The sequence below is a fragment of the Protopterus annectens genome, chromosome 11.part0 (assembly GCF_019279795.1).
Source record: "Protopterus annectens isolate FY-2018-M chromosome 11.part0, PAN1.0, whole genome shotgun sequence".
Lineage (NCBI taxonomy): Eukaryota > Metazoa > Chordata > Ceratodontiformes > Protopteridae > Protopterus > Protopterus annectens.
The window spans coordinates 1,081,017,460-1,081,043,226 of record NC_056745.1 but is presented as its reverse complement, the minus strand read 5'-3'; the positions used below and the strand labels follow the sequence as shown (position 1 = coordinate 1,081,043,226).

Here is a 25,767-nt window from a genome sequence, read left to right as displayed (position 1 = left end):
ACTGTAGAACTGTTGCTCATCTACTCCATGTAGCATTTCAGCCCAAATTATTTTGCTTTGTGTCACTGCTCTCTTCTCTTCATAAAAAAATTATTATCACTGGTGAAATCAAGTTGGACAGATGTTCAGTACCTCAGTAATCCTCATAATTTCTACTGTCAGTAGGATCAAGTTCAGCAACTATGGTCAGTTTTTCTTCACCATTACAGGCTTTCTATAATTCTAATTCTGTTAGTTAATTGTTTAATCACTTTGTGCATAACTAATTTTACAATTCTTTATTTGAATTTTAACAAATGTTTTCCATTCACCAAAGCCCTTTACATAGTTACTAAGACCTAAGAGAAAAAGAAGTTTGTGTTCCACAAAACACTGAAACCATCCCTTAACCAAATCACTGTTGCTCACTTGGTCCTCTGTAGCATGCTGTCTTTGAAAATCCACTTTTATATTATGTCTTTAAGAATGGTGTTAAGCAAATTGGATTACACGGCCCTGTTGTAGGCAAACATTTTCTGGTGATGGTTGAATAGCCTGGAACTCACCTCATGGTGGCTAACCCACTCCTTTCTGTTACATTTGCACTTAACTAAACTTGCAAGACCAGTGGATATATATATATATATATATATATATATATATATATATATATATATATTACCTTGCAGCAGCCTCTTTGATTAGTGGACCAAATCACAGTTTACAGTGACAGCACCAACTGCTTATTGACTTCTCCCCATACTCCAGATAATAAATTTAATCACTTGATTCTTTTCTGTAGGGCAGTAGATTCTTGCTTCACAATAAATCTTATGCTACTGGTAGGCTAAGGTGGCAACACTGGATATTTTATTTTATTTATTTTATTTTATTTTACATTTGTTGACCGGGCTAGTCTAGCTGGATACATGTCCATTTTCAGTAGAGGCCCGGGGAGAAAAGCTCCAAAGAACAGAGGTAGATTAACAAAAACATCAGAAGATCAAGTAATTAATATTACATTCATAGTCAAATAAAACAAGTAAAAGGGTTATACAAATTATTTAAAGAGGTAAACAGACTTAGGTAGATGGACTAACATGGCTACATTGAGGACCCTTACGGGTTTGGATTGGGTAGATGCTAGGTAGGCCTGGGATGTTTGCTATTAGTCTGGATTTATTTTACTAAGACACATGTACCTGTTTATTTCTGGGCCATGTTGTGATGCACAAGAGCAACAGATAGCTTTTTCATTGTTTTTTTTAATAAGATTACTGACGTCCTGATGGGTCTGAAGAAGACTGAACTGGAAATAGTCTATCTCTCCATCATTTGTTTAAAATGCCAAATGTGCAAACTCACAGAAAGCATCTAAGGAGAAAGGTAAACAGCATTATAGAGCCTCAGGCCAACCCATACTGACAGCCTCCCAGGCATAGCTGTAGACTAGAGGAAACTGCAACAGCAGCCCAAGAGAAATATCTCACCAAGCAGTTAAACCAGAGGTTGGATAGTTTGTTAAGCCAGTTTCCAACACTGAAGAAGTGATAGAGGAGGTTTTGGCTCAGTGGTGATCAAAGTCAAGTTGTAATTCAGCTTCTTGAATTACAGTACACCATGGGGGGATTCCTTGTTCCAAGAAAGCTGTAACTTCTAGAGATGCAGCCTACCAAACTCTTGCAAGGGTTTCAAACTCTGTTACAACAAGAAATAATACCAGGTCCACTGGATCAGAAGTGAGGTTTCTAATGTGTATTTCCTGATTCCAGATAAAAATTGAAGGATCTTTCGTGGAACTGAAGAGTCACAATGAGTTAATTTTTAAAATGCTGACTTTTGAATTTCTCCTCCCACTTCTGAACATTGGGATAGCTGGTTCTGTGCAGTCAACATGAAAGATTCCCTGTTTGTATATTTTAGTTTATCCTGCTCACTGGAAGATTTTCTACTTCCATGTTCGAGATTAGAATTTTCACTTCAACACCTTTCTTTATGGGTGTATTTGTGCACCTTTTATCTTTGCCAAGTACTTCATTCTTATTTTTGAGTGCCAACCCTTACATAGAATATTGACATCTAGTATTCTGTAGTTTCCTTAGAAGGATTGTCTTTATCCCCAAGCAGTTATTTAATGTTCAGTCATTTGACTCACATATTCCTAAAGATCCTGAGTCTGATGACAGCAGCCCTTTGTGCATTTTTTATCAAACTGATCATGTGGATTTCTCTGTATTTTTTGAAGAGTTAACATGCTGAGAATTTTCTGCCGATATCTCATCATTTTTCTCTTCACAGTTTTCAGAATTGTTTGCATTTGTTATCCAAAGCACCAGTCAGAAGAGCCCCTTACTGCCACTCATATTAACTTAATGTAACCTATAGTGGTGGGTCCAACCCCAGATCTTTTAGCCTTTCCTTTATGACTGATGCAGTTCTTATGGTTCTTGTCCTCATTTCTGTGAGAAATGCATGAAGAAAATTATTTCACGTAGACTGTATTATAAGTAAATATTTTATTATGCATTCTTTTAATTATTTATTTTATAGATATGTCTGGGTATTTCTGTTGGGTTTATGTAATCTGATAGTGGTTTATGTACCTATCTGAGTTGGGAATGGTATTGGTGTATTTACTCTATATTACTTTGAATAATATTATCATCTTAGGAAATTTATTAAGTTTGTTTTTTAGTTGTAAAACCTAATGGTCTTAGGACTTCCAAGATGGCTGCACACTGATCAATAGCTTAATTTTAGCTCTACCAGTGTGAAAAAAGAAACTGAGAGATAAGGGCTACTGATTCTGACATTTTTAGTAAAATTCAGTTACTGGTTAGTAAGTACACTACCTGGATGCCAGCAAAGAAGAAACTTAGTCTGAAAGAAAATCAACTAGAACAGTTGGAGAAAACACTGTCTGGGAAGGATCCTGCAGCTATTCAGCAAAAAGCAGTTCAAGCTGCAGCTTTGGTGTAAGTGATGTCTTCCAGTAATTTAGAGGGAAAAATAAATCAAATGTGCTCAGAGCTGTTTAAAACAAATTAAGTATTGAAGGAGTATAGCAACTCAAGTAACAAAAGTGGAAAATTTAAAGAAGCTTTAAACAGCTATTCAAATAACCTAATAAAACTGAAAAATCAAGGTTGAAATGAAGAAAATGTGGGCTGGCTAAATATGATAATGCTCAAGAAAAAGCTATTTCAAAAATAGTAGAGTTAGAGGACAGAACATGCAGAGAAAAACTGAGATTTTCTGTTGTATCAAAAAAACTGGAGGGTACAGATTGTATTAATTTCATGAAAGCACAAATAAACAACTGGACTGGTATTCCGCAGCAGGATTTGTTAATTGAAAGGGCACATTATGTGCATGCTCCCAAACTGTCCATGAGAAAGCAGCTAAGACCTGTACTGGTAAAGATGCAATCATATCAGCAGAAAGAGTTGATCCTGACAAAAATATAGCAGAAGGACAAAGTATTACAGTTTGGAGACAGTAGAGCAGAAAATGATTTTCACTCTATACCAGGTAAAAGAGAAGCAAATTTATCTCAACAGTCAGGGAATGTTGAGAGACAGGTCTGAGATTTGAGCTGCTTTATCCAGCTGTCTTCAGAATATTTTTTACTGTAGGATTGAAGTATTTTTTTAATGCAAAACAGACTAAGGAGGAAATACAAAATTTTGTGCAACAAAAAGTTAGCTATTAAACAGAAGGGGGCTCTGCTTCTTATTGTTCTGTTAATAAAGCCCTTAGAAAGACTTTGGCAGTAAAACCTTTTCCAGTTTTCTAAAGAAAAATGCTTGAGAGACAGACAGAAGCACAGGCATTTACTAGAAGATCCAGGAGTACCTTGGATTTGAACTGGAGATTAGGGTTAGGAGATGGAGATGAAAAGGAAGAAGACCAGCAATACCCCCTTTATGTCTCCATTCTGTCTCTCTCTTAATACTTATGATTATTCTAAATCCCCTCCCGGAATCCTGGTTTCCTCTCTTACTACTCCTCCTTATTCTAGTGTATCACTTACTATGCTTTCCCTCTCTCAGTATCCAACCCATTCTACAACATATTATTGGTTCTAATTGCCCCACCTCTCCATTGACTGTCCTTCTTTTTGTCCTACTGTGCGTATATTTCCTGACTAACCTGTTCTCATCATATTGCAGGGAGCCAGGTATGATTGTGCTTTTTACCCCTAACAAATTGTATATTTTTAAAGGTTCATATTTATTTTTAATTCTAACAAAGTGTATTCAAAATGTGCTTGCTGTGCTTGTGATCTGTTCTGAACTGCATAACATTTGTATCATTAATATTTACTGTGTGCCAACATATCTGTTATGGATCTTTCCTCCCTGGGCCTCTGCTGAAAATGGGCTTGAGCTCAAGTCAGAATAACCCAGTTAATAAATGTCAAAATAAAATGAAAAAATAAAATAAAAATAAATAAATGTAAAACTATAAAACATCACATTTGTAAAGCATGGGTTTACAAGAAACAGTGGCCGAGAAAGACAAGACCTTTGTTGATCTTGTTAACTTGTGGGGGGACTGAAAAGCATGTACCCCACTTTGTCATTAATGTTTGGAAGGACAATAAAAGGAAAAAAAGAGTAACTGCAAGTACAACAGGTTTTCTTCTTAACAGTATTTGTGTAAAACATTTCATGATATAAATTGTATGCTATATAATAAAGCATTTTCAGTGACTGTTGCATGTGCTAAATATACTAAAGTAAACAAGTACTTTTTTCTTTTTTAGTTTTAAGAAATGTAGGAATTACAGCATAAAAAGAGAAGAAAACCTAGACAATAGCATGCTGAAATTAATATGCTGTAATTTTGCACAATTAGGATGGGGGGGTGGAAAAGTTCATTGATTATAGTATATGTAGAGTTAAGATGTTTTCTCTTACTTTTGCATAGGTAAATGTCGGGATTAGTACCATTGGCTTAATGTAATAACAAGTTTATTGTGTAAGCATCTGTGCTGTATAAAAAAGAGAGCACATTGAATGTAATTAAAGGTTTTCCAGTAACAAATAAATGTTCAGTGTGAGTTCAGTCTGCAGCTTGGGGCAGCTGTATATTCTGTTCTTATGTTTCCATGAACACAAGCTGACTACAGGTTCAGGAAATAAATCTTGAGAGCTCTGAACATCGTTTGCTGAGAGAAATGTAAAATTAAAAGGTACAAGGGCAAGCAGCTTAGTAAAAAATAAAGTTTGAAATTACTGGAAGTGAATAAGAGATAGCAGATTTCCTGGTACCTAAATACTTTGATGCATTTACAAGAACATTGTATAATTTAGCTTTATTTGAAGATAGTGCACTTTTTCTTAAGGCTAAAAGTTAATGTTTTCTGAAAACATTCAAGCTGTTTTCACTTCTGGGAAAGGAATAAAGATAATACAAGAGCAGACAGAAAGTAGTGTAAGTAGGAGCACAGGCTGAAACATGTATTTTATTTTAAGTAATGTCTGTGGATCCAGCTTTCAATTTGGGACAATTGTTCCTATCAGAAGGGTTAAACTTTGCTATTTGAAGATACACAGTTTTGTGTATTTGTTTTATATATGTTTAATAGGTTATGGGGGTGTTCTGTGGGTGTTTTTTGAGGGTTTTCAGTATAACAAAAAAGTCATGTAAAATATGGCATAGGTTCAAATACAGATGACAAGAAACAACTGTATAAAGGACCAACCTGCAAAATATTAGTGAGGTGTATGTAACACAAAAGCTGAAAATAGACATTTAAAAAAGCTGTCATATATATAGTAAGTTGGTATAATACCTTCTTATCTTAATGGCTACACTATCTATATTATTTTGGAATGTGAATGGCCTCACAGGTATAGACTAAAAGGTAAGAGTACTGAATTATATTAACAAATGCAGAGTGCAAATAGCAGTGCAACAGGAGACACATTTGGAAAGAAATGAGCATGTGAACTTGATAAAAAAGGATTTCAGGATGGATATTCAGCAAAATATCAGGGACAAAGGAAAAGGGGAATAGTTATACTAATTAATAGAGCTGAAGTAGTGATAGAAGAAGAAAAAAATGATAATACTGGTAGATTTTTGTATAAAGAAGAGAAATGTGGAAATCAAGAAAAAACACAAATGTGAATATTTACGGAAGACTTAAATATGCCAAGGTTAGAGATAGATGACGCTCAACAATTAAGAGATGAGGAGATAAAAACAGAATCATATAATCAATCTGCAGAAAGGTCTACAGGAATAGGTGGTATTCCTGTAGAAGTTTGGAAGCAAGTAGGGGAGAAAGTGATAAAGATCTAGAAGGTTTTGTTTAACAGTATTTTAAAATGGGGGAGGCACAGGAAGAAAGTTGTGGTGGCTTAAGAGCAATCAGACAGTCTTCATGTAAACCATGATTATAAAGTGTTTATGTCCATAATAATGTAAAGAATGACAAAGGTGTAGCCAAAATTGATTGTTATGGATCAGTGTGGTTTTGTGGAGGGGAGGCAAACATCTAACATTAATAGAATAGCGAAGATCCAGAGGGAAGCAAAATGTAAGAAAATACCACTGTTGGTAGGTATCGATGCAGAAAAAGCATCTGCCAGAATAAGCTGGGATTCTGTGAGTAGGGCAATGGAAGCATTTGCATTTCCTGTTACAAAAATAAGGTTAATTAGGAGGCTATATGAGGGATCAGAGGCAAAAATTAAAGTGGGAAGGTTCTTCTCTGATACGTTGTGTTTCAACAGAGGAACCAAGCAGCGGAGTCCTCCTTTCAGTTTATTTGCATTATATCTACAGACATTGGCAAACACAATAAGGGACTCAAGGATATAATTGGTACATTAATCAAGAAAAGTTGGCTTTATTTACAGACCATATTATTTTGTACCTGATAAAGACATCTCAGTGTTGTGTAACATTTTGAGACAGTTTTACATCTTTTCAGGATATAAAATGAATGAAGATAAAACAAAGGTTATAGCTGTAAACTATGAACACACACATGAATTGGTTCAGCAATACCCATATTTATGGAATTTATGGGGACACAATAAAGTGAAGTATTTAGGAGTATGGACTAGAAAGGGAGTCAGTTGTGGCATCTAAAGATATGTGTGAAGGGAGTAAACAAAAGATAATACAAAAACTGGGAAAATGGAAGCTCCTTGTTTTGGATATAGATAGCAAGATACAAGCAGTGAAAATGCTTTTAGTTTCTTTAATTTATATATAGGTTCGGCATATTTTTGTCAACCAGAGGGAAATTGTGGACAGAAAATAAAGAATTGAAGGATTTTATCTGAGATGGGAAATGGGGCAAGTCAGATAAGTTGATTCTTTCAATAAAACAAGGTGGTTTATGATTACATGACTTGAATCAATATTTTATATCTTCAGAGTTCTGAAGAAGTCCTTAATTAGCTTGCATGAAAGTGCTTAACTAATGTAATTGTGTTCTGTGTGGTCTTTTATTAAAAGTTCAAGCTTCAGCAAACATAATTTGTGTTATTTTATGGCTGTTGGGTACTGCAGTCTGATTCTGGAGATGATTGTTTGGTTATATGGTGTATTTTATAGCTCCATTGCCATTTCACTGTGTGGTGTTCTAAATTCTAAAAACTAAGCCAACACAAGAATTGAGAAAAAGATTTGACTGATAGGGATGACTGCAATTAGGGGTACACAGAATAGACAAGAGAAGGTTGGAATTTACTGGAGAAAACTGGCAATGGAACCAATGTATTGGGAGTAAATAACTATAGAGGGAAAGGTAATAGAATGGGAAGAGGCCAAGAAGACGTTTGGACTGCAGGCTAGAGACTGCCTTCCCTATAGGGATTGGTATCATAGTATAGGAAAAGTGAAATGGATAGTGGAATCCTAAGTGGAAGACCTTCTTTGGTAGAGTTTTTGGTTGAATCTGGAACAGATGCTACTGTTAAAAAAGGGATAAATAGTAGAGCATATAAAATATTGCATGATAACTACAGGAATGAATCAGAGGAGGTAAGAAAAGAGTGAGAAAAGAAATTAGATAATCAGTTCACAAGGAAATGATGGGAGAGCATATGTATGACTATACAGTCTAGAAGATTTAGGATTTTTGATTGCAAGTGTTTTCATAGGTATTTTATACCCCAAGCAGATCCTAGCAGTAGGAGAAAATTATTAGAAAAAAATGGAAATTGTCGAAACAATACATGCAGAATAATGTATTGAAGGAGGACTGAGGTATAAGGGAAGGCAGGATTTCATCAATTTATGTTATATTGGATTGATGATAACGGTAAAAAAGAATATATGTGCTATATAATATCTGCAACTGGGAATATGTTCTTATTTTTTATATAGGTGCATGTTTGCCTGTGTCTTAAGTGATAAAATGTGTTAAAAAAGACTTAATGGTCTTAATTTGAATAGGTTAAAAATGCTTCTGCTGAGGCAGTTTGAAAACAGTTATTTCAGTTACCTGTAAAATTTAATAGAACTGTTATTTATCTAGCTAATCATTTTGTAAATAACTTTAAGATGTGTGATTTGTTTTTTTCAAAATATTTTTATTTTGTTTTCATTATAAACATATGCAAATGTACATATAACAAATACATTAAAACTATTTACAATATTTACATTCATCCATGATAAATAATCATTTTATCCATGAGAAGTTATCAGTATTTTTTCAAAAGGTTTTCCAATTTTGCCATGCTATTTTTTATGAGTAATGTTATATGAGTTCTATAACAAATGGTTTGCAGTTCTTTTTTACAAATAACTTTTGCTAAATTAATAAATTCTTTAAACATCAAATCTTGTTTACTTTTCCAGTTCAAAGTAATAACTTTTCTGGCAATTGCAAGAATTGACCAGAGTAACTGAATCTGAGCTTTGGGTATTACATTAGGTATAGGAACATTGAATAGGATTAGTGAGTTAGAAATATGACAGTTATCAGATGATAAAGCCTTTACAAAATATCTGACATCTTTCCAGTATTAAACATTTCTACATTCAGTGAACATTTGAACCCAGTTGGCCTCTAGTGATTCATCACATTTCCAACATTTACTTTCACTGTTTTTGAGTATAAGATTTATTTTATGTGGAGTATAGAAACTCCTATTCATAAATTTCCATGTATACAATCTCCAATATAATGAAGAAGCGGTACCATACATAGATTTCAATAACAGTTTATCAGATATTTGTTCTCCATTAATCTTTACATAGTAATTCCAAAAACCTGAGTAAAACTTTAGAGTGTCTTCTCTTAGTATCTTATAGATGGGTGAGATACTTAATTTTTGATCATCTATCTTTTCAAGGCACCTAATAAAAATCTTGATCAAACTAGGTATAGATTCAGGCTCTAGGTTGATAGATACTCTCATTTTGTTTTCTATAAACTGCCGTAATGAGTGTATAAACAACCAACTGTCTTGACTATTATCAAAACTACATAGAAGAGAGTTTAGTGGTTTACTACTCTTATTTTCAATAAACTGATGCCAGAATATCAAGTTATTTTCCTTTAATTTTTGCATCGCATTGATGTTGAAAGAATTTAGGCAATTAGAGGAGTGTGCTATAGGGAATTTAAGAAATAGGAATTGTTTAATGTTGTAATTACAATCAGTTTATATTTTTAAAGTTACTAAATATTTGATTAATGCCATAAGAAAAATGATCAAACTTCTTATTAAATAAACAAAATTCACGTAAAAGCCAGTGAACTCTACTTATTCCATATTGTTCCTTAAACTGATTTTCTATAGTTCTGACATCATTTATATGAATCTCATGTATTATTTTCCTGCTAGATATATAGGTAGGTGAGATCCAATATAATAATACATTAATTATAACTGATTTGAAATAAAGATCTAAGCTAGGGAATGCTATTGCATTACTGTTCCAAGCTCTAATGTGCCATTTATATGTAATCCTAGGTTTTAATGGGAACCATAAAAATTTAAGTAGTATGGAATCTAATTTTTTAAATATGTTTTTGGGAGGGGGTAGTATTAATGATTGCACATAAAACAAAATTTTAGGTAAAATTATCAGTTTAATTAAAGAGAGCCTATCCTCCATTGTGAAGAACATTTCATTCCATCTTTTGACTAGTTCAGTAATGGTGGTTATTAAATTATTGTAGTTTAGTTTAACAGACTCTTTCCATGTACTTTTTATACTGACACCCAAATATTCTAATACATCATTCTCCCAGTTAAACAGGCTATTCTCTCTTAGGTTGTTGTTGATCTTTTTGTTAATTTGTATTGTTTTGGATTTATTACGATTAAATTTAAGCCCTGAAATTCTTTCAGACTTGCTTAAGGTATTTATAACACCATGCAAAAAGCCATCAATATCACCCAACGTTAACAGCATATCATCAGCAAATAATTGTATCTTGGGACAGTAGTCCTTATTAACTTGAAAGCCTTTTATATTTTGCTTGTTTCTGATATATGTAGTAAAAGGTTCCATTGAAAGAGCAAACAATAATGGTGACAAAGGACAACCTTGTCTAGTTCCCTTGAGGATTTCTACTGGTGAGGGTAGACATGATCCGATTTTCACATAAGCTTGTGCCCCACTATAAATTTTCATTAATAAGTTGACAAAAATCTGAGGAGAATTCAGAACCAATCAGAATTCTTTGTAGATAAGACCAACTAATAGAATCAAAAGCCTTTTCTATGTCTAGGCTGATAATAGTTAGTTGTGTTTTGTATTTGCATGCTACGTCTATTAATGATAGTAATTTAATAATGTTATCTTGCACTTTTCTATGAAGAATGAACCCTGTCTAATCATTATGTATTAGATTAGGTAATATTTTCTTTATCCTTTTAGCTATTATTGTCATGAAAACTTTATAATTATTTATTAATATTTAGTAATGAAATTGGCCTATATGAATCACAAGATTTTTGGGTCCTTACCTTGTTTTAAGATGAGGGAGATAATTGAATATTTCCACGATGGGGGTGTTATACATTTTTGCTTAAGCATAGTAAAGGCACTCATCATTTTCTTTATAATATATTCTGTAAAAATCTTATATAGTTCAGGAATTATTCCATCCAGTCCTGGAGCTTTATTATCTTTTATTTTTTTTTTTATTTGCTCTTTCACTTCTGTTAGTGTCATTTGTTTATTTAATGTGTTATTTTGTTGCTTTGACACCTTCATAGTTATATTTTCTTGAATAAAAGTATTTATTGCATTACCTGTCTCCAAAAGTGGTGTGTTATTATTTATATCTTTATATTAATTATTGAACACTTCTAATATGCCCGTTAAGTGAGATGTACTCTTAATTGAACCATCACTTTTATATTTAATCTCATTAATAAGATTTTTTTGGATCTTAACACTATTTTATGTAGATATTTAGGATTTATCGCATAAGATTGTAATTTCAATTTTTCCGGGTTCATGGCTACCTTATGATTCAGAACTTCTAAGTATTTTTGATTTAACTTAGTAATTTCGTTATGTGCTACTTTATTTGGTTTTGCATCCATTTTTATCTTGTCTATTTCTTTTTGTAAGTCTAAAAGTTTTGTCCCACTCTCTCCTTTTTTTTAAGGTACCAAGATTTTATTCTACCATATATGTAAACTTTAAAGGTGTCCCATAGTATATTATCAGTCACTTCACCATTATCATTTGTTTCCATAAACATGCCTTTTTCTTTTATTATCCATTCCCTAAAGTCTTTTAACTTAGTTATATAAGCAGGAATTCTCTGTAGAAATCTTAAATCATCTGTATGCAAATTTAATGTAAAGTCTATAGCATTATGGTTTAAAAGTGGACAAGTCATTATAGATACGTCACTTATTTTTGCGTATATATTATTTGATACAAAGACCTTATCGATGTTTGTTTCTTTGTGTACCAAATCGATATGAATAGTGAGTATAGAATAAGGATACTGTTCTCTTAGACCATGTATATCTTTACGGTTCATCTGGTTTGTGAAGTCATTTAACTTCTTGGCTTGAGATGTTAGTTTTATTCTGCCATTTTTAGAAGTATCATTCCCTGATGATAGGCAGTTAAAATCACCTATAATTTCTCCTTTTGCATTTAAAGTAATCAGGTCCAGATATTTGTCAACATATTTAGTACTTAGTCCTGGTATCGCGTATGTATTAATCAAAGTATAATACTTTCTATTGATTTCCAAAATAACTTTGCTTAGCATCCCATATTTATCTGAAATTGTATCTATAATTCTTGGCATAGTATAAATATTTTTCCATAGAATAAGAGTATCCATTGTTTTAATCTTAAAACATGAATCAGCCAGAATGGAATAGCCATTAAACGAGTATTTTTGTAGGTCTTTTTTAATAGATGGGTTTCCTGTAAAAATATGATCTGGGCTTTATGCATTTTGATATATTTAAGCAAGCCAGCTCTTTTGACATTATTGTTCAAACCATTAATATTTAATTATAAACATTTATAAGCCATTTACTATAAATGTGTATGTTGTTACTTACTGAAAGACCTTTCTTCCGTGTTCACTTGAAATCTACTGAAAACTTACTTATCATGGATGTATAACGTGTATTAAGCACTACTTTCAAAAACCCAAAACTATTTACAAACCCATAAATGAAACATTAAGTTTCTGGTTTAGTTAAAAACTTAACTAACCCATCCATCCACCACCTCTCCAACACCAAAAGACAGAAATTATCAATCTCTTCTTAGAATATAGTATAAAAACAAAAAAAGAGAAGCATTATGAAAGCAACTAAAGAAATCTGTCCATGAAATATACATTAAAATGAGAGTGTCCAATATAACTAAAGCTATATGAATATGTCACATATAATAATAGCACATCTGATAAGTAGATATGTCAGAAATACACATCATATCAAAGTATGTATAAACATTAGAAGTTGAAGGTTAAAAAGATTGTCAATATTTCCAAGACTTTTCAAGAAACATCAGATGTTTTAACCATTTTGTCAGTCATTTATCTAACATTTTTCATGTAAGGATCTGTTGAATATATATATATATATATATATATATATATATATATATATATATATATATATATATATAACACTTATTACAAAAAAAGCCTCACAACCCTTTGTTTAGTTACTAAAGGTTTAGTTATGTAACATAAGTCTGATGTTAATATGCATAATGAGTTTTCTAATACAGCTCCTAGTTCATTTGATGTCATTTAGTTATTAAAAGTGTCATTGAATCTACTGTATGCATCTATAAAAGAACATAGGTATTTTCAAAGGTTCAAAGGAGTTAAACACTTTTATCAGAACTAATTAGTCACCATTTAAAGTATCTAAGTGAAGGATAACAGAATTTCAAGAGAAAAGAATTCTAATTACAGCAATTTAACAAGTTCGAAAAGTCAAGTGATGTTGTCACTGTTGTTTCCTCAAGCTGCAGCTTCATAAACTTGTTAAAAAGTATCTAAATAGGCTCATGCACAGCAGAGGTTGTCTCTAGTGAGGAAAAAAGCATTTTCTGTGAGAATTCAAATCTTGAAGCTTTTAGAGTTTACAGAAAAAAAACACTCAAGCTGTCTTGTCAGTGCATGTCATGAATCTCCATAATGAGAACAGTCACAGAGACCACCAGTTTCCTCACAAAACATCAACATCTTAAAAAAACTAACCCTTTCATATAAAAACAGCTATTTAGAAGTAACAACAGCTGCCTCAAATCAGAAATCATTTTATGACATTTCAATCATTTACTCACCAATTAACCAGACCAGTGGAAAACAAAAGAATATAGCATGTGTGTGTGTGTATGTATGTATGTATGTATATATATATATATATATATATATATATATATATATATATATATATATAGCTATCAATAAAACACCATTAATATACTATATTAATGTCTATTTGTATCTAAACAAAGAGTCTAAAACATCTAGTTAGAAACACTAATCATAGGTTCATAGGTTCATACTAGGCTATCTGCCCAAGGGCATTTATAAGCCTAGCCCATAGTTATGTGGCTTTCGCCACCCCTTTAGTTTGAATAAAAACTATGCCTATCATTTTTCTGTGCCTCTGTCAAGCAGTGACACTGAAGTAATCCCTGGGGTATATCTGCGATCTCCCATCCATTGGTCAAGATTCCTCTTGAACAAGGCCAGCGAGGTGCTGTGCCTCACATGTACCGGGATTTGTTCCACAGCATAGGGAGTCTCTGGGTGATGAATCTGTCCCTCCAGCACGTTCTATTTATAACCGTGTCAAGGTTTAAGTCTCCCGCCCTTGTGGTTCTGAGGGATCTAGATTTTTTGAGGTGAAGCATATTCATCAAATTTGGGTTTGACATGGCCTTATATGTCAGGCACAGGTCACCTCTGAGCAAGCGGTATGAGACTGAATAGAGCTGGAGTTCTTTCAGTCGGGCAGCATAAGACATATTTTTGAGACCCTTTATCCTTTTGGTGAGGAACTTTTGGGGCCTTTCAAGCTGCAGCAGGTGTCTGGTCAGATACATTCCAAACGGGCATTGTACTCAATCATAGGTCTAATGAGTGATGAGTACAGGGGACGATGACCTCCCTTGATCTAGATGTGAATCCCTTCATGATCAGGTGGGCGATATAGAAGGTTTTCCTAACTACTTTAGCAACATGAGTGTCAAGCGAAGGCTACTGTCAACTTGGGTCCCCAGATCCCTGATGACTTTTTCTGTGCTCAGTGGATTGCCACCTATATGGTAGCTAGGGGTAACCTTGTTTTTCCCGAAGGGTATGACTATGCATTTTTTGGCGTTTAACTTCAGGCCATGGCTCTGGCACCAGTTATCCGTTTCTGTGAGGCCCTTCTGGATGATATCTGTGTCAGATGTGTTTTCGACTATACCCGCCAGTTTGCAGTCATCTGCAAACTTTGTCAGCCATAACCCTCCTGTGTTTGCTTGTACTTCAGAAAAGTAGATGCCGAACAAGAGTGGACCCAGGACTGAGCCCTGTGGGACACCACTTGTGACAGGCTTTGAGTCTGACATGGCTCCAGCAACTCTGACCCTGTGGGTTCTGTCACTTAGCCAGTTTGCAACCCATCTTGTGATGTATGGGTTTACATTCAAGCTGATGAGTTTTTCGATGATACCTGAGTGGGGTATTGTGTGAAGGCCTTTGCCAGGTCGAGGTAGGCTGTATGGACTGCCTTTCCCTCATCAATGGCCTTGGTGACTGTCTCGAAAAGTCAACCAAGTTTAAGAGGCAGGATCTGCCTTTGACAAAGCCAAACTGGGTTGGATCCAAAGTCTGCAAGTTCCCTATGTCTTTATTTATGAGTTCCATTATGATCCTCTCCATGGCTTTGCAGATAAGGCTTGTCAAGCTAATGGGGCGGTAATTTCCAGGGTCTGTGGAGGCACCGCCCTTATGAAGTGGGACCACAGTCGCCGTCGCCACTCCTTGGGTACGTATCCTGAGGTGAGGCTAAGATTAAACAGCTGTCCTAACTGTGGGTTTAATTCCTCGTTGAGTTCATGAAGCACACAGCCGGGGACACCATCCGGTCCCATGGATGCTGTGTTTTTGCCTTAGTGAGGGCAGTTCTCACCTGGGCGTTGGAGATGTTTGGGGGCTACAATCCTCTGGAATAGATATCTCTCCTTTTGGGAGGGGGGAGTTTGCACTGAACCTGTCAGCCAGTATGTTAGCAATGTGTGTAGGTTCAGTAATTTTCACATCATTTTGAACTAATTCTGAGCATATCTGGGAGTTTCCTCCTAGGTTTCTAACATAGCTAAAGAAGGCCTTATGATTGTCTTTAGAGTCCTTGGCGATTTTTCTCTCAAAATTTGCCTTGGATGATTTTATGAGAGCTCTTAGTTTTTTACTTATAATGATCAAAGGTGTCTTACCTTTCAAGGTTTTTGCTCTATCTTGTAGTAGCTTCCTCCTTTTGTTGTAGAGCTTGTTTATGGCTGGGGTCCACCAGACTGGACGCTTGCCTTTGGTACAGAGAGTCTTAGTTTTGTTTGGGATTGCCTGATCCATGCAGTCCTGTAGGTGCTGGTAGAAGGCATTTGTAAGTGATTCAGCGGTTTGAGTAATGTTTACCACTGGCTCAGGGGCCTTAAAGGAGACCACACTATCAGAAACATATTGTTACCCCACCACTGACCCACTAGAAAAAAATGCACTTTGCTATTATGTCAAATTATACTATTACTGAAAAATTAGAAGACATATATCATTTGTAGTTATTTAAAAGGGAAAAGTATGTAAAGTACTTATAGTGGGGAAAAGAGAGAAAAGGAGCATTAGTAACAAAAAAAGAATAGGTAGAAAGAGAGAGAGAAAAAGAGAGAGAATGTTATTTAATACTTAGTACTATATATAATTAGAAGAAGTAGATATAGAAAGTAAAAGAGAAAGTTAATAATAAAAATGATTCACATTACCTTACAGTATAGAGATTTTCCAGAATCAAATATCTTATGATTCATAAAACAAGGCATTTAAAATTAGAAGGAATTTATTCATTTGTCCTTTAGTTTCTTAGTTTTGTTTGCTCCTTCCTTCACAGACCATCCATTTTTTGTTGCCTGTCTCTTCAAACTCTGGGATGACCATTCCATTTCTTCTATGTATGATAGTATTTTCTTCTTTTGGATAAATTCTACTGCTTCTTGTAGGGGAATCAAAGATCTTCACTCCTTCTGGCAAGGTGATTTTTATTCTTGCAGGAAAAAAAAATTGAGCTTTAATATTGGCTTTTTTCAAAGACTTAATTAAAGGAACACGCTCCTTTCTTCTGGATATGACTGTAGAGGTGTAGTCATTGTCAAAACAAATAACATTTTTTTACCTATATTGATAGGGGAATTAGTCCAAGCTGATTTCAGCACTAAGTCCTTGTCTTGTGAGGAAACAAATCTAACTATTATAGACCTGGGGTTAAATAAACTCAGAGACAAAGCTGGATTTGCCAGGGACCGATGATCCCTCTCAATTCCAAAAGAGAGTGATTCAGGCATGTTTAGTGCTGATGAAAACCACTTATTGAGGAACTGAATCATCTTAGCACCCTCTTCTTTCTCAGGAATTCCATATATTCTTATGTTATTCCTCTTAGATCAATCAGTCTGGTGTTTTGTTTCAGAAGAAATTCATTGTGATGTTCATTTTCTGTCACTCTAGTATCCAGGTCAGTTACTGTTTCCTCTAAACAAGAATCTGTTCTGTTTTTTTTTACTATTCCATTTAGAAGTTCCAGTTGTTTACTGCATTCTTGTTTGATAGTATCCATTTTGTTTTCGAATTTGTCCATTTTTAGTGACAGTTCTTGGATGTTTGTTATTATAAGATGTAGTTCTTTCTTCACTGCACTCTCCTGGTGTGGGTTCTTCAAGTTGCTCATGTTGAGATTTCCAGTAGAAAACTTCTTGACAGGAATAATTAAAAAATTATCTTGACTATGTATTCATTTTTAGAAAATAATAAAGATCTATGTTAATCTAACTTTTAGTATACTTTTAGTTAGATTTTTTTGAAAATTAAAGTATATTTCCTGTCAGGATATTAAAATCTAAGCAGAGCTATGGATTTCTGCTGCTATCAGACTGGCATCTTGGCCACCCACCCCCAAGATGTGTGATTTTTAATATTCATTACAGCAATTTGTTTCTGTATTTTACTTTAATCAGAAAAGCAGATTTTAAAGACCTTTTCAAAATCAGTCTAGTGTGTGTGTGTGTGTGTGTGTGTTATAGGTGAAAACACAACTTGAGGCATTCCTATGCATAACCACATCCTGTGCTGATTTCTGTGTAGTTTAGTGTTTAAAGTGATTTGCCAGTGTTTTGAAATGTACATTTGCACTACAGCATGTAGAGCATAAACTCACGGACAGCACTTTTCCCATCTGGAAACATTGTAGTCATCACGTTCATATTTAAAATTAATGTTAAAATGTTTGTTTTCCTTGCACTGACGTCACTGAGGAAAAATAAGAAAGTTTTAACCACAGTGACATAGGCATAGAAAATGGATCTGTTGAGTCCATAGACTTTAATTGGTGCACCACTGCTCATGTGATAAGGTGCCCCATTAAAGTCTATGGATGTAACTCAGTGTTACCTTATGAGTGATGTCACAACTGGAAAAGCTTAATTTTTGGTGCTGTTGTTTAATAAAAAGTTTATGAAGCTTTTTATTAAAAAACAATCAAAAGGCAAGCTGGAAAATACATTGTGGAACATAATACTTTGAATGCCACAATCTATATCGAAATGTTAGCAAATCACTTTAGGCATATCTAGAGGCATAGCAGAATTAAAAAAAAGGGTTTCTGATGAAACTGAATTTAGTTAGTCGCTGTTTCATTTTTCTCTAAAAACTGGTTAGAGATGAGTTTATCATTTGGGCTGCTGTCTTCAAATGTTAACAATATTCATAGTTTGTTAACTGAGTGGAAGAGTAGTGAAAATGAATGTGTCTTCAGAAAGCTGTTAGTAATGATGTTTCTTAGCACAGTAGCAACACATTCTTTAAATGTTACTGTCAATAGTTCATTGAATGAGTGCTACATTTGAAGCTTGGTATTTTATCACCAAACCTCACCTACATCCCCAAAGTATTAATGAAAGGGATTAATTATCTCTGTGATCCTTCTGAGAAACAAGTAGAAAAGGAGGAGTGCTCGCCACTTGGTGATGTAAGTCCCCACAGTCCTTTTTCTTCAGATTTCAGAAAATCAACACCGTACATTGCTTTGCACACTGTATTGGGTGATTTACATTTTAGTCTTTTATTAACTCTTAGGTAAGAGCACAATGAAAGGATCATAGGAAAACTTTCAAAGGAGGGACAAAAATGTTTTCCGTGCTTACTGTGGTTTGGCTTGAGGAATTTAGTTTTATGTTTCATTATTCCCTACTGCATAAGTATTTAGAAATTTGTAAAAGAAACCTTTAGGCATATCTATGCACTATTCCGCAAAGATTCTGTGGTCTGGAAAGCTATTATCCTGTTTCTGAAGATTCTGACTGTCGCTTTAAGTCCTTTCTCCGGATGTTAAGTTAGCATAACTACAGCAAAGGCTAGTAAAAAATGTGTTGACAGTTCTACTCTTTTAACTAAAGGAAGTAAGCTGAATGTAACTCTTGCTAAGAAAATGCATTACTTTTACAACATATATCAGTAAGAGCTCTAAATTGTCTAACAGTTACAAGAAATCACCAGTAGAATGTAAATGAATATTTTATTTTGTTGGTATAAAATTCTGATTTAGAAACTTTAAACAGTTGTTGTTGTGTCTTTCGGCTTTTCCCGGTTAGGGGTCGCCACAGCGGAACTCCGGTCCGCTAATGATTGGCAGCTGATTTTTACGTGCCGTGTTGCCAGCCCTGAAGCACAACCTTCAACGATGGTATGCCCATTCACACGTCTCCACACAGAAGACGCTCTAGCTGAGAATCGAACCAGACAGCGTCTTACTGTGAGGCGACAATGCTACCGCAGCACCACCACCGTGGTACATTATCAAAATATTGAATACTGCATTTGTCTTGACATATGCTCAAAGCTACTTTTTGTCTTCATATTTCTGTGTTAAATAAACACTTGATTTTATTAAGGTTAGAAAGGAAGTGTGACTAAAAGCCCAGCCCTACCCAGAGAATACTATAGCTAAAATTAGAGCCTTACTATTTCAGCTGGTTTTCTTTCTGGTTTTGAAACAGCTTCTTCGATTCATGTATTGGACATCAAATGTAAAACAGAGACTTTATCTAACTTTGTGTGGCTTTCTTCAGACTCTTCTGTTTATTCCTCTGGAAAAGGTAAGAAATCCTTATTTTATTGGAAGATGTGTATTATCATCTTTTTTTCCTTTAGGAATTAAGCTGTTAAGTCTAGGCCTTATGGAAAGGCAACTTATCTAGATTAGCTTGACATCTTAAAGGACAGAATAAAGGTCAATCCACTACTTTTGCCTTGGGCAAAGACAGCTCTTTTACTTGACTACCAGTATCTGCTTGTACAGCTGTAGTGGAGATACTTCCTGTTCCTTTTCATGCATTTCATACATGTCTTGAAAATCAGAAGTTTGATGTGTATGAAAATATGGAGAGAAATTTCAGTGTTTGATAATAATGTGTTTTACAATCAGGCTTTGTAAGTCCTTAAAGATGCCTCATTGTCATCTCATTACAAGAATGTCCAAGTACCTTTTGAGTAGGCTATGACATGTCTTGTGTAAAATGTTAAGTAAAAAAGTTATACACAGGTTTCCATCTCCTTACAAGGTAACATGCTTTTCCATGTTCCAAAGTAGATCTCTGGAGATCTTCATTAGACTTCTCCAACCTGAACATCCAGCTGTGTGTCAGGAGATACAGAATGTTTGCTCTTCATAGCATGTTTTTTCATTTGTTTTGTGTGACTTGGATGGCTACAGTAAATTCGAAGTTTACTTATAGGCTATATTCTGTCCTTACAGCAGATCTTCAGATTCCTACTAGGAAACTCTCTCCCTATCTGAAGTGCTAAGACTCGAAATTTTAAGACCCGATACTTCAATCAAAGTGTAATTCTTACAAAAATCAAGGTCCAAAGCTTGCTGTTATACTTAGGAAGCACTGTTGCTGGGGACCAGCCTCCCCACTTGCACCCACTGGCATGGGGAGCTGTATTCTCCATACCCCTGCTGACTTCTCACAAAACCAGCACACTACAGCGTCATTGCCACCTAGCCTACCACAGATGAATATGCCCCCTACTGTATTGTTGTAGACCTCTCACTACCCAGAAAGGTTAGACTTACCATAGGTATCATCTATTTTCCTGCCCCATCTCCCTGTCAAGCTTCCAAAATTTCACATGTACTCATGCACAACTACACTGTACTTTTAGAGACCTTGACATTAATTTCCTTGACCAAAATAGACTTAGGCAGAACAGCCTACTCTCAGACTACAACCTACAACTAACCAAAGAACCTGCTCGACACAACCATAATACTAGCTTCAACAACCTCCTTGGTATATTGATAACCAACTAGCCCTCTTGTATCACATCCATAATGGTAGATCCCCCAAACATCAGTGACCACTTTGCAAGAATTTTCAGCTATTTTCTAAAAAAAATCTCGACCAGCATTATGCCCAGTCCACAGTTTTTTACGGAATAAATTATTTTGTATGGCAAATATATGGAAGGTTCTTCACTAGCGTTGTTAGCAAAGAAAATTCTTGGCCCATTCCAAGATTGTTGGGACTGCCTTAAGATATCTCAGTTGGCCAAGGTTTCTCCCAAGTGACAAAGCCAGTGAGGCAGCAACCTTCCACAGTGGTTCCCTAGTTGCCATACTGAAGTATTTTTTCTCTAATAAAATTCAGATTACACAAAAACACTATCACCTCATATGGCTTACATCTGAATTCCAGCAACTTTCAAACAAATAGACATTGTCTGGCAACTTTAGTAATAAGACCATAACTCTTACACAGAACTTCTCAGTAAAGCCAAGAAGCACATATGCTGAACTAAAACTACCTATATCTGCAGCAGGCAATCCTCATCCTTCTCCAACTCAAGGCAGTTTTCGAGAGAGGTAAATCACAATGTTCATTATATTGATCACTGCTGCAGTAACCATAGATTTATGAGTTAGAGCCTGCCTAGGATACAACAGTTGACCAGCATTCTAATGCTTCAGGGCACCTTCCACAAACACAGACCATCAGGCAGCTCAAAATGAGCTGATTAAATATACAGGTTTGTGTGCCAGACCCTTCAGAGATTTCTTGCTGCTCAAGAGTACACTCCTCTGAAGCTTTCAAGCATCAATGGTTGGCTTGTGCTGTTCCTTTTCTGGGCAGATGAGTCTCCTTTGGGGAAGAAACTTCCAGTTTAAAAAAAAAAAAAAACAATACAAACAAAAAAAAAACTTTTATTTAATAACACTTTCTCATTCAGGAATGTTAAGCTAGGAGTTTGCATTTTTAATGGCCTGTCTCGGCACTGTACTTTTAAACAAGAGTGATCTTTTTTCATGTCAGTTTAAAAGTTGTTTAAAGTAATTGAAAACTATTTTTTCTGTAGAGAAATTGTGATCTGATGTTGTTAATCTTCATTCATTCATGACTGATGGATCTTGGTTCCATCCTCGGAACCGACTCGGCCGATATAACAAGCTCGCACTAGCCAAAAACTCTCGAGCTAAGGTTATCCATAGTGCCCTTCTCCTAATCTCCTCAGATCTTGTTTGCCTCGTAGGGTTTCAAGACACGTCAGGTCAGCTCTCAAGCTAAGTGTTTCTTTTTTCACAAAATATTGACCTTGTTTCTTTTATAATTGTTTATAACTCCTCTATTCTTAGTTGTTTCTACCTTGTGATACTTTACTACTGGTGTGAGTTAGAATTTCCTTCTCTTTTTACATTGTCTGGTATTTCTTAGTACCATCATTGGTACAGGCCCTTCCCTTTCCACCCTACTGCAGGGCACCCTGTCTTTGGAGTTCTCTTCTGATCTTCCCCATGATGAGCCACCATTTAAGAGATCATGCAAGAGGAAGCATGTTGATTCTCCAGAGAATCCCTCACTGAAGATTTAGATTACGATGAAGGGAAAGGGTCCCCACAGTCATCTCCTAATGATGCCTCCTTTGTAGACAACTGGAGATCTTGAAACAGAGGGATGACTGGAAGTCCACCAACCCTTCCTTGAAAGAATATGTTTTCTTGCAGGCTTTCTGTGCCCGACCCTCTACTTCCTGGGTGACCCCCCCCCCCTGCAAATGACTTGGTAAAACTTGGAAGGCCTCTGACACCATTGAACCAATCCCCCGGAGACCGGACAAAATACTCTCCCCTCCAGAGGATCAGCCCAATTGGTCCAAAGGCTTGGCAGTAGATACTATGATGGTGGTTGGGGCTAGCAAGAAAAAACTCGTAGACAAGAGTCCTGCTGTTCGTCCTCCAAACAGGGAGTCTCGGACAGTGGACAGACTGGTGAAGTGGATTTATGCTTCAATGACCTTTGCCATATGGTCATTGAATTACTTGGCATATTTTACCCATCTCCAAAGGGACCTGATTACAGAACTCTCAGGGACTTTAGCAGGAGCAGTGTCTGATGAGGTACGTGACAAAGTTGCTTCCCAGCTTGCCACCCTGGAATCCGTATCCAACTTGTCCATATGGTTGATTGTACATACAACCGAAGGGATGGCCAGAGCAGTGGGTACAGGCATTGTCATGAGATGTCATGCCTGGATGCACTTGTGTGACTTTGCAGACCCTTTCAAGCCTTCCTTTGTCATTGCTTCCATTGATGCTTCCTCTCTCTTCGGTCCAAATGTTAAAGACATACTAGCTCTATCTGCTGCTGAAGTATGTTTTTCCATTCCCCAACGATCCTATACTAGAAATCAGAGAAGTGGAAAAATGAGGTTCAGGAAATCCCAAGTGCCATTCTGTGACACACGTGGTGAGTCCCCCCCCCCCCCCCAGGGCAGATGGGAGAACTCATCAGGAAGATGCCTCCCCCATGGCAGAGGGTAACCAGGGGTCCAGAGATTCCTTTTCTGGGCAGCCCTACCAGCGCTCCTGAAGAGTGCCCGATTGCTTGCCTCTGGAAGCAGTCGGGGGATGATTCACTCTGTACCCCCTTAGCCTGGCACTCAATAACATCAGATTCCTGGGTGCAGACGATGATTACCAGAGATTACCACATCCCTTTCGATCTTTATTTGAGACCACAAAGGAGAATCCCTGACATTCCACCCAGTCAGAGGGACATAGCAGCACAAGAAATTTGAAAGCTGCTCGAAAAAAAGAGTCATCCTAGCAGTCCTACCAGACCAGATATAATCTGGATTCCACTCAGGATTCTTTTTAGTGCCAAAAAAGACAGGGGACTGGAGGCCAATCCTAGACCTCAGCAAGTTTGTCAAACAGACCAAATTCCGGATGGTCACAGTTCAGTCTATTCCTCTATTTCTGGAAAAAGTCGAATGGATGTGCTCGACAGAGCTCCAAGATGCGTATTGCCATATAAAAATGGACAAAAGCTTCAGAAGATAGCCCCGCTTCTGACTGAAAGCCAATCATTACCAATTTCGTGTGCTGCCCTTTGGTCTCTCCACAGTCCCCAGAGTGTTTAAATGTGTGGCTGTAGTAACAGCTCACTTGAGAATGTAAGGATTCCAGGTGACAATTGGCTCCTTACCGGGGCATCTGCTGCTTCTTGCCTTGCATTACACCCTACAGCTAGCATGACTCCTAGAAATATCTATAAACAAAGAGAAGTCACAACTACTACCTACTCAAAGCCTAGAATTTATCGGAACATTCGAGATGAGAACTTGCATTGTCACCCTTCCTTATCACAGGCTTCACAAACTAAGATCTCAACTCTGAGTGATACTCTCTCAGGACAAAGTCCCAGCTCGTTTAGTCCTTCAACTGCTAGGATCAAGGGCAGCAATGACTACATATGAGATTACTACAATGGCTCCTAGCCTCTCAGTGGTTCCTATTAACGCATCCTATGCTCCAACCAATCTGCATAACCAACCGCTGCAAGCAAGATATGAATTGGTGGATGAAGCCAGAAATGGAACTATGGAGTCATCCCTTCTCATCCTCTCAGCCCAAGGTTGTAATGACCATGGACACATCCCTGATGGGGTGAGGGGGCATTTTCAGGGAAAGACAGTCCAAGGCACCTGGTCCCCCTTAGAGGTCAACTTGCATATCAACATCCTAGAATTGAGGGTGGTGCTTCTGGCGTTGCTAGAATTTCAATCTGCATTACCATCGGGGACAATTGCTATTCAGTCAGACAACATGTCAGTGGTGTGGTACATCAACAAACGGGGAAACCAGATCCTACCCATTGTGTCAGGAAGCAATAAGAGTATGGCAATAGACTGTAGCCTCCAACTGCTTTCTGGTGGCAATGCACATTTCTGGAATCTCCAATGTGATTGTGGACAAACTGAGCAGATGCATTCTCCTGCCTCTCGAGTGGTCTCAAGAGATTTTTTCATTGCTGGGGTCAGCCTTGTTGTGATCTGTTTGTGTCCCCCACCAACCACAAATGCAGTAGCTACTTTGTTCTAATCCCCCCTCAGAAGGAGTCCCTAAGGGATTCTCTAGTACACAATTGGCCCCAGGACTGCTTCATGCCTTCCTTCTGATCCCTCATTTTCTAAAGAAAGCTCTTTGGTTGAGAAGCAAAGTATTCCTCATTGCATCCTATTGGCTCCAACAAATCTGGTTCCCCTTCCTTTGGCCTCATCTGGTTCACCACCCGTGGACTCTGGATCCGATTCCAGGGTTACTCTCACACCCACAGGGGCTGATCCATCCAATCCTATTGAGCCTCAAGCTGACAGCTTGGTACTTCCACTTCTGGTAATTGCCAGGCAAAATAACCTTTCTTCCCCTGTATGAAAAATACTTCTGGCTTCCCATAAACTGTCCACCAGAAAAATTTATCACAACAAATGGAACAGATTTGTGTTTTGGTCTCGGGAGACTGGACTGGAGCTCTTTCTAGCTCTCATTAGTTCAGTGTTGGAGTATTTATCAACCTTACTCCATTCAGGAGCTTCAGCTTCTATGATCAGGCTCCATTTAGTAGCTGTCTCAAACTTCCATAATGGTTTCCAAGATTCTTCATTAATATCTCACCGTCTCTGTAAAACCTTTTTGAAAGGAGTCATGCATATAAAACCACCCTTCAAAGGGCCCATTGAGCCTTGGAATTTGACACTGG

General features: G+C 36.4%; 1 protein-coding gene across 3 annotated transcripts in view; it reads left to right on the top strand.

Annotated features, from left to right (window-relative positions):
* Positions 1-25,767, top strand: part of LRRIQ1 (leucine rich repeats and IQ motif containing 1) — a 3,765,329-nt gene that overhangs the window by 3,403,429 nt on the left and 336,133 nt on the right. The window lies entirely within an intron of this gene.